Source organism: Myxocyprinus asiaticus, chromosome 19 (assembly GCF_019703515.2).
Source record: "Myxocyprinus asiaticus isolate MX2 ecotype Aquarium Trade chromosome 19, UBuf_Myxa_2, whole genome shotgun sequence".
Taxonomy (NCBI): domain Eukaryota; kingdom Metazoa; phylum Chordata; class Actinopteri; order Cypriniformes; family Catostomidae; genus Myxocyprinus; species Myxocyprinus asiaticus.
The window spans coordinates 39,014,467-39,031,005 of NC_059362.1; positions in this window are offsets into that span (position 1 = coordinate 39,014,467).

The following is a 16,539-nucleotide window of genomic DNA, read 5'->3' on the forward strand; positions in this document are numbered from 1 at the left end:
CTTGTTGGTTCAGCACATCCCAAAGGTGCATAATCTGACTGAGATATGGGGAATTTGGAGACCTTGAACTCTTCATCATGTTTCTTAAACCATTCCCAAACAATGTGTACAGTGTGGCAAGGCGCATTATCCTGCTGAAAGAGGCTACTGCCATCAGGGAATACCATTGCCACGAAGGGGGGGTACTTGGTCTGCAACAATGTTTCGGTAGGTGGCATATGTCAAATTGACATCCACATGAATGGCTGGACCCAGGGTTTTCCAGCAGAACATTTCCCAGAGCATCACACTCCCTCCACCGGCTTGTCATCTTCCCTCAGTGCATTCTGGTGCCATCACTTCCCCAAATAAGCAGTGCACATGTACACGTCTGTCCACGTGATATACAACAAAACGGGACTCATCAGACAGGCGACCTTCTTCCACTGCTCCAAAGTCCAGTTCCGACTCTCGCATGGCCATTGTAGGTGCTTTTGACGTTGGACAGGGGTCATCATGGGCACTCTGACCGGTCTGTGACTACGCAGCCCCATATGCAAGGAGTGATGCACTGTGTGTTATAACACATTCCTCCCATAACCATCATTACAATTTTCTGTGACTTGTGCCACAGTAGATCTTTTGTCGGCTTGGACCAGACGGGATAGCCTTCGTTGCCCTCATGCATCAATGAGCCTTGGGCGCCCAACACCCTGTCGCCGGTTTGTGGTTTGTCCCTCCTCGGACCACTGTCGGTATGTACTCACCACTGCTGACTGGGAGCACCCCACAAGCCTTGCCATTTAAGAGATGCTCTGACCCAGTCATCTGCCCATAACAATTTGGCCCTTGTCAAAGTCACTCAGGTCTTTACTCCTGCCCATTTCTCCTGCATTCAACACAACTGATTGTTCACTTACCATCTAGTCTACCCAGACTTTGACATGTGGCCTTATTAGGAGATGATCAACTTTATACGCTTCACCGGTTTTGGCTATCTGTGTATATTTTAAATAAATGCCACTTGGTTTGATAAGTGTTTTGAGTGTTGCTTAAAGGAATATTCCGGGTTCAATGCAAGTTAAGCTCAATCGACAGCATTTGTGGCATACTGTTGATTACCAGAAAAAATAATTTCGTCTCGTCCCTCCTTTTCTTTAAAAAAAGCACAAATTTAGGTTATAGTGAGGCACTTACAATGGAAGTCAATGGGGCCAATTTTTTTGGAGGGTTTAAAGTATTAATATAATTAATATAATATATCAATGTGAAGATTATCATTTTATAAAAGCACTTACCGTACATTAATTCTTCTGTTAAAACTCATGTATTATTTGAGATGTAAAGTTGTTTAAATCGCCATTTTACAGTCGTTTTAGGGTTTGTTGACGTTACATCGTCATGGCAATGAAGTTATAAAATTGGCTATACATTTACACAGAAAATGTTAGTAAGTGATTTTATCACACTAAAATCATGTTAACAGGTATATTGTTTAAGTCTTGTGGCTTTTTTTTTTTGGAAATTGTATGTAGTTTAACATTTATGGATTGGCCCCTATTCACTCACTGTAACCCAGATTTTTGCTTTTTTTTAAGAAAAGGAGGAGCAAGACTAAATTAACTTTTGTGTTAATCAATATTATGCCACAAATACTGTCAATTAAGCTTAACTTGTACTGAACCCGTAATATTCCTTTAAGTGTCCAAATACTTATTAGGGTCACTGAATTTCTTCTGACACACAAAAACATTTGAAATGTATGATTTTTGTATTGGAACCAGTGAAAATTTTATAAGGGCAAGTTCAAATCTGAACTTTTTTTTTTTTATTGTTAAGCTCTGTCTGCTATGGGTTTAGGGTGAAGAAAAGGGGTAGGGTTGTCTGTCCTTTGAATTAATATGACTTTCATGCCAGCATGGTGATTCCCAGTATTGCATGACCCTCTGGTGCTAGAAGAATAAAAGTGTTCAGTTCATTCAGCAACCATTCTGGAATCGAGAATAAACAGTTACAATCCGCACACAGCCGAGTCGAGATAAAAAAAAAAAAAAAAAAAAAAAATTGGAATGATTAAAGTTTTATGGGAAATTGACTCTTCAAACCTTTTGTTCTAACAAAGAAATTTTGCCTCCCAAGGTCTGCACCTGGGGGCAAGAGAACAGGGCTGACGAGAAGGAGGGAGGTACTTAGGAGAAAACAGTATGTCTTGGCTTGCAAAGAATAATGGAATGTCCAATGAGGTTGTCCCTGTCTGTGTTCTCTCAGATTTATTCTTCTTCACAGTACAAGTGAGGAGGGCAAATAACAGAGAAAGAAAATTAACTTTCGCATCCTTACTGGTGATGTATATGCACTAGATTGATTTGATAGTGAATATTAATTCACGACTGTGAGGGCATTTGAAACAATGCTAATTTACGGGAATTGAACAGAAGGGCAAACAGCTCTAAGGAAACCATTGAGGATGTTTCGACAAACCACTCAAGAGTTTGAGGATGTATTCACAGTTTTCACACTGTCAAATTCTTACTTTCCTAGGTAGAAACAGAAAGCATGACTTCGTATTCCTAAGTACCTTGACATCCAGTGTTGGGGAGTAACTAAAACTGTCAACGCTACAAACTTAAAGGAATAATTCACCCACAAATGGAAATTCTGTCATCATCTACTCACCCTCTGTAACGAACTGGCCATGGAGATGGTGTTAGGATCCATGTGCAGGAAGTTTATTAAAAGAGACACAAGCAAACAATCCAAAACAGCAGGCAGAGAGAGACGTAGTCGAAAAGCAGGCTGATAAATACAATAAACGAAATAGACAGTCCAACCAGGCATAACAAAAGGGTTATTTAAAAAGAAGTAAATCCAGAAAAACAGGCAATGGTCATAACATGAATCAATAAACAGTGGCAATGGAAAATGCTCGGTAAGGCAGGGTAAACTTGCAATACTTCGCAAAGAACAATGGAATTGCATGGCTATATAACATATGGTAAACAGGAAATGAGCAGTGAAGAAATGGGTGATGATCAGTATTCGGGAGAGGGCTCCCTCTGGTGGTTGGTAGGATGGGTAACAACCCCAGATGTTACAGAACCCCCCCAGCCCCCCGACCCCCCCCCCCATGAACAACTCCTGGTGTTCTTCTGCTGGGACGTCCCCTTGGTCGTGGTGCTGGACGATTAGGATGAGCTTGGTGGAACTCTTGGATCAGGGACGGGTCCGGTATGTCCTTGGCGGCTACCCACGATTTCTCCTCTGGTCCATAGACTTCCCAGTCCACCAAGTATTGCATCTGGCTCCATGATCTCTCTGACCGTATATGCAGGTGCTCCTCCAATGGAGGCAGAGGCTTGGGATTCATGATTCCAGGGCCAGACACCGTGTGGACCAGTTTCAGCAAGGACACATGGAAGGAGAGATGCGGTAGTTAGCAGGAAGTTCTAATTGGTATGTAACTGGGTTTATTTGATGGATAATTCTGAATGGACCCACATACATTGGACTGAGCTTCCTGCAGGGTAGCCGCAGCTTGAGATCCCTTGTGGATAACTAGACCCTCTGTCCAGGCTGATAGTTTGGGTGAGGGCGCCTCCGCCGGTCAGCCTGAAAGCATTGTGCTCGAACCGCTCGCTGTAGGCAGACATATGCACTCTCCCACACCCTCTCGCTCCGCCTAATCCAATCGTCCACCGCTGGCACTGTAGAAGGTTCTCCTGACCAAGGGAACATCGGGGGTTGGTAGCCCAGCATGCATTGGAAGGGGGTTAGTCCCGTAGACGTATGAGTGAGGGAATTCTGTGTGTATTCAGCCCAGGGCAGGAAGTCACTCCACTTTTCACTTATCCTGTTCACGGCTACAATAGCTCTGAAAATATCTGAAAATATCTCCTGGTTTAAATGTTCCACCTGTCCGTTGGCTTGGGGTGATAGCCTGAGGTGAGACTCACATTGATGTCCAGTTGCTTACAGAATGCCTGCCAAACTCGGGACGTGAACTGTGAACCTCGATCGGACACGATGTCTTCTGGTAATCCATAGACTCTGAATACTTGATGAAATAGAGCCTTAACAGATTCCATAGCCATGGGTAAACCCTTGAGAGGGACAAGTCTACATGATTTTGAGAATCAGTCGATAATTACCAGTATGGTGGTGTATCCGTTGGAGTTTGGCATGTCGGTGACAAAATCGATGGACAGGTGGTACCATGGTCTTTGGGGTATTGGCAGTGGTTGGAGTAATCCCGTGGTAGTTCCCTGGGGGTCTTAGATTGTGCACACACTTGACAAGACTTCACAAAATTAGTAACATCACAAATTACAGATAGCCACCAGAAGGAACGTACCAGTGTGATAGTTTTTTGGATGCCAGGGTGTCCTGTGTTCAAAGAAGTGTGGACCCATTGGATAGTTCTCAGACGTAGAGCTTGTGGTTCAAAGTGCTTGGTTGTGGGGCAGTCAGGTGGTGATGGTTCGTGCTGTTGTGCTTGTTGTATTTCTTCCATGACATCCCAACTAATCGGTGCAATGATGACAGATGGTGGTAGGATTGATCCAGGATGAGGTTGGATGTGGGGTGGATCATGCCTGCATGAAAGTGCATCTGCTTTGCTATTCTTGCTGCCAGGGCAGTAAGTAATGGTAAAATTGAACTTGGTGAAGAACAAGGATCATCGGGCTTGTCTTGGATTCAGTCTCTTGGCTGCCTTGATGTATTCAAGGTTCTTGTGATCAGTAATAACTTGGAACGGGTGGACTGCCCCCTCTGACCAGTGACGCCACTCTTCGAGTGCTGCCTTCATGGAAAGTAATTCCTTGTTCCCCACATCATAGTTTCGTTCAGCAGAATTTAACTTTCTGGATAAAAATGCACAAGGGTAAAGCTTGCCTGGGGTACTGTGACGTTGTGATAGGACCGCTCCAATCCCACAATCAGAAGCATCTACTTCAACGATGAAAGGAAGATTGGGGTCAGGGTGTTTCAGAATAGGAGAAGTCGTGAAGCTTGACTTGAGGGAGACGAAGGCTTGGTATGATATGTGGTGATTAATGATAAGTAACACCTGTGACTTGTTACAGTGATGACAGAGATGGGCTTGAAAAGGCAGCCGAGAACACCAGTGAGGGAGAGAGAGTTGTGTGAAGCTGAAAAACCACTTCTTCATTTGTGAAGCTGTATCTTTATTAGTGAAGCTGAAAAGCCTAATCTTTATTTGTGAAGCTAATCTTTATTTGTGTAGCTGAAAAGCCTGTTCGCTGTTTGTGAAGCTGAAAAGCCTGTGCCTTGTTTGTGAAGCTGAAAATTCTTGAATAAAGCTATACTACCTGGACTGCTACCCCGCTCCCTGCTTCCTTCTTGCTGGAAGTTTTACAGCCACATTGTAACAAGGAGGAGGGCGGGGCCGGGCGGTGATGACACATGCCAGGCCCTGAATCGTGCTAATCAGCCGGGAGGGGGATAATGACAAGCCGGAGGCGCCAGTTCGAGAGAGAGAGAGAGAGACATGTGGCTGCTGTGTGTGTGTGTGTGTCTGTGTTTATGTTTCTTTAAGTTCGTTTATGTCATTAAAGTTTACGTTGGCTGTTCTGCCAGTTCCCGCCTCCTCCTTGCCCATCTTTTACCAGTTACACTGGTGCCAAAACCCAGGATGGAGGAGGGATGCGCTGTCGTGGAGTCCTCGCCCCTGCTCCCCTGGCGGATGGCAGTGGCGAGGGCTCCACGACAGCACATCCTTCCTCCCTCCCGGGTTTCGGCACCAAAGTAATGGGTAAGGGATGGGCAATGAGGAGCCGGGAACTGGTAGAACAGTCAACGAAAACTTTAATGACATAAACTAAAATTAAAACAACATAAAACACATAGATGCACACACACACACACACATAGCGGCCATGTGTGTCTCTCTCTTGAACTTGCATCTCTGGCTCCCCTTTATCTCTCTCTCCCGCTGATTACATGACTCAGCGCCGGCCATGCACCCTCATGGCCCGGCCATGCCCTCCTCCTCGTCATACTCCTCCCCTGCCCGATTCAAGCTGGGACGCCATCCGGACTGGCATACTCCCCCCCCCCCCTCCAATCTCTGGAGGGGAGATGCTGCCCTTCTGGCCGTTCCTTAAGCCGATGGTCCACCCCGCCTTCTGGGAACGTGGGGAGAGACGAGGGGAGGAAGAGGGGAGAGGGAGAGGGAAAGGGCAAGCGGGAGGGACACAGAGAGAGAGAAAGAGAGAGGAGAGAGAGAGAAAAACTTGCTCGCTGGTCCCCGGACACGCCGTTGCTTGGTCCTCAGCCACTCCTCCATCCTCTGGCGGATGACAGCCGCTCCTCCCCGGGCGGACAGCAGAGAGTCCTCCGACCCCTGGCGGACGTAACGGCTCCTCACCTTCCTGGCAGATAGCAGCGGTTCCTCCGATTCCCAGCAGCCGGCAGCAACTCCTCCATCCCCCGGCAGATGGCAGCGGTGAGGACTCCACGACAGCGCATCCCTCCTCCATCCCGGGTTTCGGCACCAATGTAATGGGTAATGGATGGGCAAGGAGAAGGCAGGAACTGGCGGATTAGTCAATAAAAACTTTAATGACATAAACTAAAATTAAAACAACATAAAACACATAGACGCACACATACACAGCGACCGCGTGTGTCTCTCTCTCTCGAACTGGCGTCTCCGGCTCCCCTTTATCTCTATCTCCCGCTGATTAGGTGACTCAGCGCCGGCCATGCATCCTCACGGCCCGGCTACGCACTCCTCCTCGTCACACAAGTACTGGGCAGGGAGTAGAATTTATGTAAAAAAAAATGGACTTAAATATTTATTTAGTTTCTCACTCACACCTATGAAGATAGAGTCATATGGATTACTTTTATGCTGCCTGTATGCTATTTGGAGCTTCAAAATTTTGTTTCCCATTCACTTGCATTGTGAGTACTGACAGAGCTTAAATATTCTTCTTAAAATCTTAATTTGTGTTCAGCAGAAAAAGAAAGTCATACACATCTGGGATGGCATGAGGGTGAGTAAATGATAAGAGAGTTTTCATTCATATCCTCACCCAAAAATGAAAAATCTGTCATCATTTACTGACCCTAATATTGTTCCAAACCAATGTGACTTTCTTTCCAGGAACAGAAAATTAGATATTAGGCAGAATGACAGCCTCAGTCACTATTCACTTTCATTGTATGGAAAAAGATAAATGGGAGTGAATGGTTTTATTGCATGTCTTCTTTTTTGTATTGAAATTCTAAGAAAAACTCTGCTGTTCATGAAATAAATGTTATAAATATAAATGTACATTTTACTCAAATTAAAGTTTAAAGGTGCACTCAGTAATCTTTTCCTCTTTAAAAAAGTTGAATTCCTAATGACATGAATTGTAGTTTTGCAGTATATGTAGGAAATCATGACCACTCACATTAAAAAGAAAACTCCAGTCACATCAGTAACCTTATAAAAGCTGTTTTATTCTGTATGGAGAGGGTCCGCACATGGGGGCTGCCATGTTAGAATTACATGACCAGCTAATATTACTCGCTTACTCTCAGTAACTGTACTGTTATTTGACACTTTCACTCACTGATTCAAGTAATCATGGCTGACTGTGAATACAACATTTCTACAATGGCATCTTAAACTGAAAACTATTGATTTTTAAATGATGCTGCATACAAGCCACTAGGTATCAGTGTAAGTCCAAGATGACGCACAGAAAAAAGTTACTGAGTGTACCTATAATACTGAAAAAATAGATCAGTTAGCTACATTTAAATAAAAATATCACTCACTTAAGTAGTTTAAATGTAGTTCAGTTAGGACAGCTCTCTGAGATAGATTAAAGATTTTTATTGATTATAATGACAGTGACGTAAGCTTAGTCTTGGCGGACTAGATCTGCTTTACGCATGCTGATGCTGCTTGACCTGAGTCAGTATGCTGCTGGTGTTGGCACGAAAACATGATGCTGCTGAGACAGAAGGGACATGCTGCTGCTGCTACTGTACCAGCATCAGGATAAGCCCCCCGTAATGTAGATCTAGACATATGGTGCTGGGGAGGTGGAGTGATAACGCTCCACATACTGCGCTGCTGTAGCCATTTCCCAGTGTATTGCGTGAGGTGAGTAGCAGCTTTATACATTTTGACACAAGGGAAAAGCTTCCAATGGGGTTCGTAGGACGAGGTGCACCTGTTCGACCTATCAGCCGCACCATGTAAAGTTTCCTAACTGAACTTATTTGTCATTTAGGTCATTTTTGTTAGTAGCTTTTAGAGTAGCTAATTACTTTTTAAAAAGGCTAGCTTGACTGTAGTTGTGCTTTTTTAAATTCTGAGTAGCTTGTAGCTTGGCAAACTACAGTTTCAAAGTAGCTTTCCCAATACTGTTGGCATCAATAATAATGGCCCACAATCCAGCAGAGTAGCAGAATAGATCGACTTGAAGATCAAAGGTTTAATTAAGGGGAAACGGGGGAATAATAGTGCAAGGGAAATTGGGTGTGGTCGGGCGCAAAGTCCTGCCTATGTTTGCTTCCTAAAGAGGTGTGCCTATTGTGTACTCATAAACATGTGCTGACAAATAGTCTTAGTTCTGGACACATTTATGGGTGGTTTGTTGCATTTTATTATAAACAGATTGACAACTTTGTTGTACCATACCATAATCAATTCTTACAGTACTATACAAGCTAAAGTATCACAATACCAAGTAATATCATGATACCACTCATTCTGTTTCTTATAGCAGGGCACTGAGTATTCTTTTATTGTGTTAATTCGTAACATTTAATAGAAAGAAAATGTAATTATTTTCAAGTCAATCAAATAAAAGTCATGAAGAAAAATAATTAGAAAAGCCAAGTTATCAGCAGTTTCTTTCAATTTGGTTCCTATTTTCCTATTTGGTAACATTAATTAATAATTATATATATCCATTAGTCACAATTATGTTTAATGTTGTGTTGTGTTTTAAATGTCCTTCTACAATTGAAGGATATATGATAATCATTCACTCAAACTGAGTTTGAAGGAGTGTATAAATATATCAATTAATAAAATAAACCTGAATTTAATTATAGGAGAAATGGATTATTTTAAAGAAAACTATTTTTGACCATTATCCATTCCCGTATTTTCTTTTTCAATTTTTTTTTTGTATTGGAGCAATTTTACATAAACAAAAATCAAACAAGACAAAATATTCTATCATCAGAACAATGTGTTCCATAAGAGGGCTAAAGTTAACGTCTGAGGGACCATCTAGCGAACTTTTGTTGTGCCTGGGTTGACTGCAGTGGGTGGTTTCCACTGAAGGACACAGTTTTTTTAAGGGATTTAAAATGTGTCATGGCCTTGAGGACTGTATGGTACTATTGTGAGAGGAACAATGATGCTGAAAGCTTGGGAACCACTGTGTAGCTTTGTTTTCAGCTATTGTCTGTTCCCAGGATGTTCTTCAGGAAAATGACAAAAAAGGTCAAGCAGCTGACACACTACATTACCTTCACAAGACACTGAAATTATTGGCAGAGGAAGAGAAAAAACCTTTGGTTCTGTAATATTTAATTGTGAGAATTTATGAGTGTAGGTTTGAAGTTATACTGTATATACGAGAGAGATAGAGTGATTCTGGGAGCAGAGTTGCTTTATATCCCTTTATGTATAACTAGATCTTTGCATTTAACGAGGAAAACATGAGTGGTATTTGCCTGTGGAAAACTCGCCGCTAGATGCTTGATTGTTGTCAGTGGTTGCCATGGGGAAGCTGTGTAGCTGGTAGATTGTTCTTGGCAGTTTCCATGGTGTTGCTAGGTAGTTTCTAGTGTGTTGTGAATGGCTACTTACTGGCCCTTAAGTCAAAAGAGCCTACCCCCAAGTCTATGATATTCTGGTCCTTTGATATGGCTTGGGCCAATCTTTCAATATAAGTCTATGGATCCCCCCCCCCACACACACACACCACCACTATTTTACCATTGGCCAGCTGAAAATCTCAAGTTTGATCACTTAGAAATGTAAAAGCACATCTCTCCTCAACAAGCCACATGATTTGAGGTATCATAGCACAAACGATGCAGGACAATGTATGTGCTAAATTTCGATACTAATGGTTAGAGATTTGTTCAAATCTCTAACCCACCATATGAGTCTTAGCAAGCACCATTAATAAACATATAAAATTGTCTAGGTTTTAAAAAGTGTTTCTTGTCACTCTACCATTCTTGAATTATATTATCCAAACTCAGTCAGATTAAAACCACACAGGTCTTGGAATGGGCATCAATGCTGTCACTGATATGGAAGATGTGCTAAAACTAGCCAAACATTACTTGAGCTATATTAGGGTGATGGAAGTCCAAGGGAGAAATGTTATTTCTGTTCTTTCAGGAGCAGTCAGACATTGCCAACACAGGCCAAAGTTGTACAGACAGTTCATAATTTGCTTTTTTTAATTGAGTCTTGAATTGAGCTGCATACCACAAATAACTGTTACTACATGTTGATAGTAAAGTTGATTGCTTCTCTCAGGAAAATACATAAAGTCATATGGGTTTGGAAAAAAAGAAATGAGGATGAGTAGATAATGACAGAATTTAAATTTTTGGGTGAACTATCCTTTTAAAACCACAGAAATGTCCCTTAGTGTGGCACAGAGAAAATCCCTAGGTGTCCCTGCTTTTGGAGTACTAGACATTGTTGGAAAACATCTGTCTGAGTTCTGTTCCTTCATTACCTTTCGAGGGAAATGATGCTTTTCACTCGTCAAGGCTATTTATAATCAGGGGTGGAAGGGACTGATGCATGTTGGAAAAGCAATTACAACAGGAAGTGACCCGTGTCCGCGTTTACAGTTCTCATGGCAAGGCGGAGAGGAGTTCCTAATACAACAAATGAGTCAAAACAATCCTCCCCAGTAACAAGTGACTTATCCCACAGAAAAAGGAGTCAGAGGTTAAATGTTATTCTAAACATCCTTTAAGAACCTCATTATGAAGGAAAATGCTGAAACATCAACTTTTGAAAATGACAGACCAGCTCAAATTTCTAAGCATTATATACTAGACTGTTCATTATGTTTCATTAATTCATCAAATTATACCAAACGAATGTAGAATTTGACGGTTGTTTATGTGTCAGCTGCAATTTGCTGTTTAATATCATGTTTTAGAACAGTGGTTATTTTAAACTTTTGTTTGTCGACATCAAAGACTGTTAGTCCATTCACAAATCTATGGCAATCTAGTGCAAAATCACCTTTCACTTTGCTTTATTGCTAATACAGTAATACAATATTTGGCCTAGTTTTGTTCCATGTTTTAAGCTCGTTAATCATTTTGCAATTAAATATCAATGTTTGATTTGAAGGAGATTTTTTTGTTTTTGCATTTTTTACAATATACAATTTTGGCATTGTGTTGGGTCGCTACATGATGTCCAAGGAAAAATCTGGGCCCTAAAGCAAAAAAACAAACAAAAACTTTCTTATAATCGTCCTTCTGCAGAAAACAAACAAAGAATATTTTAGCTCTGTAGGTCCATACAATGCAAATTAATGGGGTCTAAATAGCACATACAGGCAGCATAAAAGTAATCCATAAGACTCCAGTGGTTTAATCCATGTCTTCTGAAGTGATCCAATCAATTTTGGGTGAGAACAGACCAAAATGTAACTCAGTTTTCACTATACTGTAAATCTTGACATCAGCAGTCTCTATGGCGATCATGATTTCAAGCTTGATTACACTTCCTAGCACCATCTAGCGCTCTGCGCATCCTTCAAGCACTAGGAAGTGTAATCGAGCTTGAAATTAATGATCATGCCTAGAGACGTCAATGGAAAGATGTAAAGTAATAAATTAGTTACATTTTGGTCTGTTCTCACCCAAAGTCGATTGGATCGCTTCAGAAGACATGGAAACCTGTCCATGATTACTTTTATGCTGCCTTTAACTGGCCTTGGCATTGCGCACATGCTGTGAAAGTGGTTCTAAAAAATGGTACATGTATACTGTACTTGGACAGACAGATGAAGACAGTAGCTCAATTATAACTGACAGTTTTATGATATGAAAGGGTAAATTAACAATGATCAATGTCTATTCTTCTGTGATTGTGATTATTATTTTAACACCTTAGAATGAGCAAAAAAGGAATCCAAAATCTTTATTATGTGTAGGCTGTAATATGTTATAAAGTAAAATTTAAAACACATTTTATTTATTCTCGTTTCTCTACTCGACCTTTGCATGAGCACTGCTGTAGACCCAAAAGATGGCTGTGGCTCCTCAGCCCTTTCATAATTCAAGCACACGTCATAAAACGGAGGGTCAAAACAAACACGAACAGTTGTGGCCAACTGACCCTGCCAAACTTTTAGGCAAAGACAGATGAAACAGATGTCGTTCCAACAAAACCCCTTTTAATTAGAAAATGAAAGCCTAAGAAACTGGATGGCGGCACGAAAAGCAACCTTTGTTTGTTAAACATTTCTGTGTAGTTTATTTATTTTGTATATTAAGCAGCTTTGGTTATTTCTCCATAATTGGAAGGACCACAGACAAAACAAAAGGGTAATTCCAGTGCAAAGTACGAGTTTTGTCTCCCAAAGGTGATGGGAATGCATTCGTTTAAGCTTTTGTTTGTGTTATGGCTATAATCATCAGTATCATTACTGTGTAAATGTGGGTGTGGCTGACAGGATAAGACTCAGCCCAGTATACCCAAAACAAAGACTGGATTCAAAGAGGTTAAAAAACTGAAAAAAAGAGGTATTTTGATAACAGGGCTCGAAGAAATTTAGTTTGGCACTGTGTTTTTCCCAAACATTTTCTTCCGTATTGAATTATTCAATTATTCAATGACGATAAAGATGCTAGCCTCCTAAAACCAACAAATTCAAAGTGCGTGACCAGTCCTGAGATGATATGCATAAAATGGGGCTTTGCACAGATGCCCATATTATAAGATAAAATTATGGTTAACCAGTATAAATGCTGTAAATAGGATCGGCGAAGACAGGGAGAGAAGTCTACACCAGATGTGAGATAAATGCTCTTCCTCTAAACGGAACCCGTGGGATTAAAAGAGAGACATTTCTGGTTAGATGGCAGAGCCAAACCCTCAGAGATAAACACAAGCATAAGAACACCAAATAGGCCAGCAGCTGAATTCTGGAGCCTGTTGCATTGAAGTCCTAGCTAAGAGAGGATACAATGAAATTATACTTGAGGTTACGTGACTAGAATATTATATATATAGAATATGTATTTATATTCATGAAGAAGTAACTATGATTACTTTTTCATTACTTCTCAAGTGATGATTTTACTGGCATTGCAAATCAAGTGCTTGACAAACTCTAAACATTTGAGACTGTTTTTTACTTGTCAATTACCCAGTTAAAGTATTTGTTTCTCTTTTTTGTTTTTAACAAGCTTTTGGAGAAGCAATTTAAGTGTTTGTTTAGCCACTCACAATGTAATTTAAAGATAGCTTTATTGCAGTGGTATTTTTTACACAGCAAAGTTTGAGGTTAAAACTAATTGTCCATTTCAAATGTAAATATCACTGATCTCATGTTGTTTCAAAATTGTATGACTTTCTTCCATGAAACACGCAAAGAGATGTTCGGCAGAATGTTATCCTCTGTTACCATTGACTTTCTTGCATAGAAAAAAATCTCCTTGTGTGGTTTATGGAAAAAAAGAAGGTCATACTGGTTTGGAACAACATGAGGGTGAGTAGATGATGACGCAATTTCTTGTAAGCTTGTGTGATAATCAGTCGAACCTTCCTTTTCGCAATTCTCACACAAACTACTCACCTACACTACACTCTATATCAGCAAGTTTGTAGCTGGAATCACAGTCATATCCCTACTGTGTGAATACTAAGGATCTACCGGCTTTTCCTTTACCTCTTTGTCATTGTTTTTAGTATGATACTCGAAGTTAAACGTACTTCCCTCTGCTTTTAGTGCAATAACAGTGGTAAATCTGTATCAACAAGATAACATTGACATAAAATTTAATGTCGCCCCAGCGAATATTGAATCAGACATCATAACATCCAGTTATATGAGTCGTCTTTCTTGGAAACATGCCCTGATTTATATAATTAGTTTCAGCATTCACTTTTATTATCTATTTTTCTTTATTAAATTAGAGTACAATTGAGGTTATGAGTGCTAAATGACTATTTGGGCTTCAAAAATAAATAATTTATTCACAGTGATGTTGTTCCAAACCTTTATGTGGTTCTTTCTTCTGTGGAATACAAAAGGAACAAAATAGATGTCCGGCAGAATGTAAGCCTCAGCCTCGCCATTCACATTCAAGGAAATGTATGCATTGCAAGAATTTTTTTTTAATGAAAGTAAATGGGGGTTGAAAAACATGAGGGTGAGTAAATGATGACAGAATTTTTATATTTGGCTGAACTATCCCTGTAATGTACATTTAAAAAAAATATATGATTGTTCATTTTTTAATATTTTTTAAAGAAAATCCTACAGTATATGTCCACAGATCCCATGACCTTCATGGACCTCTCGTTGAAAACATTAATACTTCAAGAAAACAACCTGACAGTACAATTACAGTCCATGAAAACAACTTTTGGCATACAGAGTGTGGTGTTTTGCTGCGAGTTGTGTCACTGATAGGGGGGTGGCAGTGAACTGATACGCTGGGGAACAGTACGAATCTCTTACTGTCATGATTACATTAGTTCTTAATAGGCTGAATTTTGCCAATTAGTGACGGCCAAAACACACAAAATAACCATCCCAGGGTTCTCATTCTTTATTGTACAGAAGATGTCATGTTATTGTGTCATAAGCAAATTGAAAATTAATTGAATTTAGATTTTATCAGAGAGTAACAACTTGTTCTCACCCCTCATTTCTCATTTCTAGCATTGTTCTGGCTTTCCATTGTGAATTGTTTGCGGCCAGGAGGGATTAAAATGAATAATTCTCTAGTAAAGGTCCTGTTTATTTTCATTCAAGTGTGTTTATGCTGTGCAATATAAATGGAATCAACGCTATTTTGTCATGGAATTGTCGCTCAACACATAATAGTAGCATTTCATGGGGACCTAAGTCTTCGTTCTGACTGTATAAATCAAAGGCACGTATTTTAAGGGGGTAGTATCATTAGGAATTCAATTTTTACTGAAGTTAATTGTACTATGAAAACATACTTTGACTTTTAAAAGTCCTCTCTTGTCCAAAAAGACCATTTTCTTTCCATTGCTTAGGAAGGCAATTTTTGTGAATTTTTCTTTCACCTTGCGGCTTAGGGCTTCCATACCATTATAAGTGCCCTACTGTAACCACAATTTTTCTTCTTTTTTAAATAAGCAGGGGACAAGTCAAAACCATTTATTTTTATTATTTATTATGCCACCAATGGTGTCGATTGACCTTAACTTTTTACATTTTTAACCTGGAACATTCCTTCTTTAGTTTGTTTTCAACTCTATTTCTCTTTTTTGTTTATATAAGAATGATGATCAAGTCACACATCAGGCATGGCAGGGGAGACTATTTTCTGTGGTGTGGGATTGCTGACGTGTGTGACACCAGCATGTGAAGGCCTTTGGGGTGAGTGTGGCCGCTACGGCCAAGTGCATTCAACTCCAGGACGGTAATGATGTGTCTCATTGGTGTTTTGTGTGCGTGTGTGTGTTTGTGCATGCAGAAATGTGTGTGCAGTCCAGCACGTTTAATGTACATTGTCCCAAGTGCACTCTTCTGCACAAGTAGTTCAACTTCCTGTGGGAAGAAAAATAAAGCCTCACTGCAAAAAGGCCATGAGAGATGCCGGGGTCAAAGACAGACCTTCGGGATTTGTAGGAAAATTGTTTAGACTTTAGCATAGACACAGAATGAAAACTCTAAACATTTCAGACTGTTCTATGCCAGTTCCCCAGCTAAAGTATTTGTTTCTCTCTTGATGTTTTTAACAAGCTTTTGGAGAAGCAATTAACATATTTGTTTAGCCACTCACAATGTAATATAAAGATAGTTTTCTTGTAGTGGTATTTTTGCACAGCAGAGTTTGAGGTTCAAACTAATTGTTTGTCTTGAATGCAAGAAAGTATCACAGAGAGGGTAAGTCTCACAAAATCTGTAAAGAACTTGTCCAAGTAAAATTTCACCCAAAAATCAAAAGAAAGAAACAAAATAATATACTTTGCCTAAAGGGCTAGTTCACACAAAAATGTATATTCTATCATAATTTACTCACCCTCATGCTATTCCAAACACGTATGACTTTCTTTGTTATGCAGAACACAAAACAAAATTGTTATGAATATTACGGTCTGTCTTTTTAATAAAATGGCAGTTGATAAGGACTAACTTTAAAGCTTAAAAAATGACCCAAAAGTATAATAAAAATTAGTCCATGTGATTTATGTCACATTCCAAGTGTTCTGAAGGCATCTGATAAGAAACAACCCAAGAGTTAAGTAATTTATCAGTGAAAATCTTGACGTCCGTCGCACCTTCATGAACGGTATGAAAAAATCTTGTTCACAGTGGCTCAGATGTT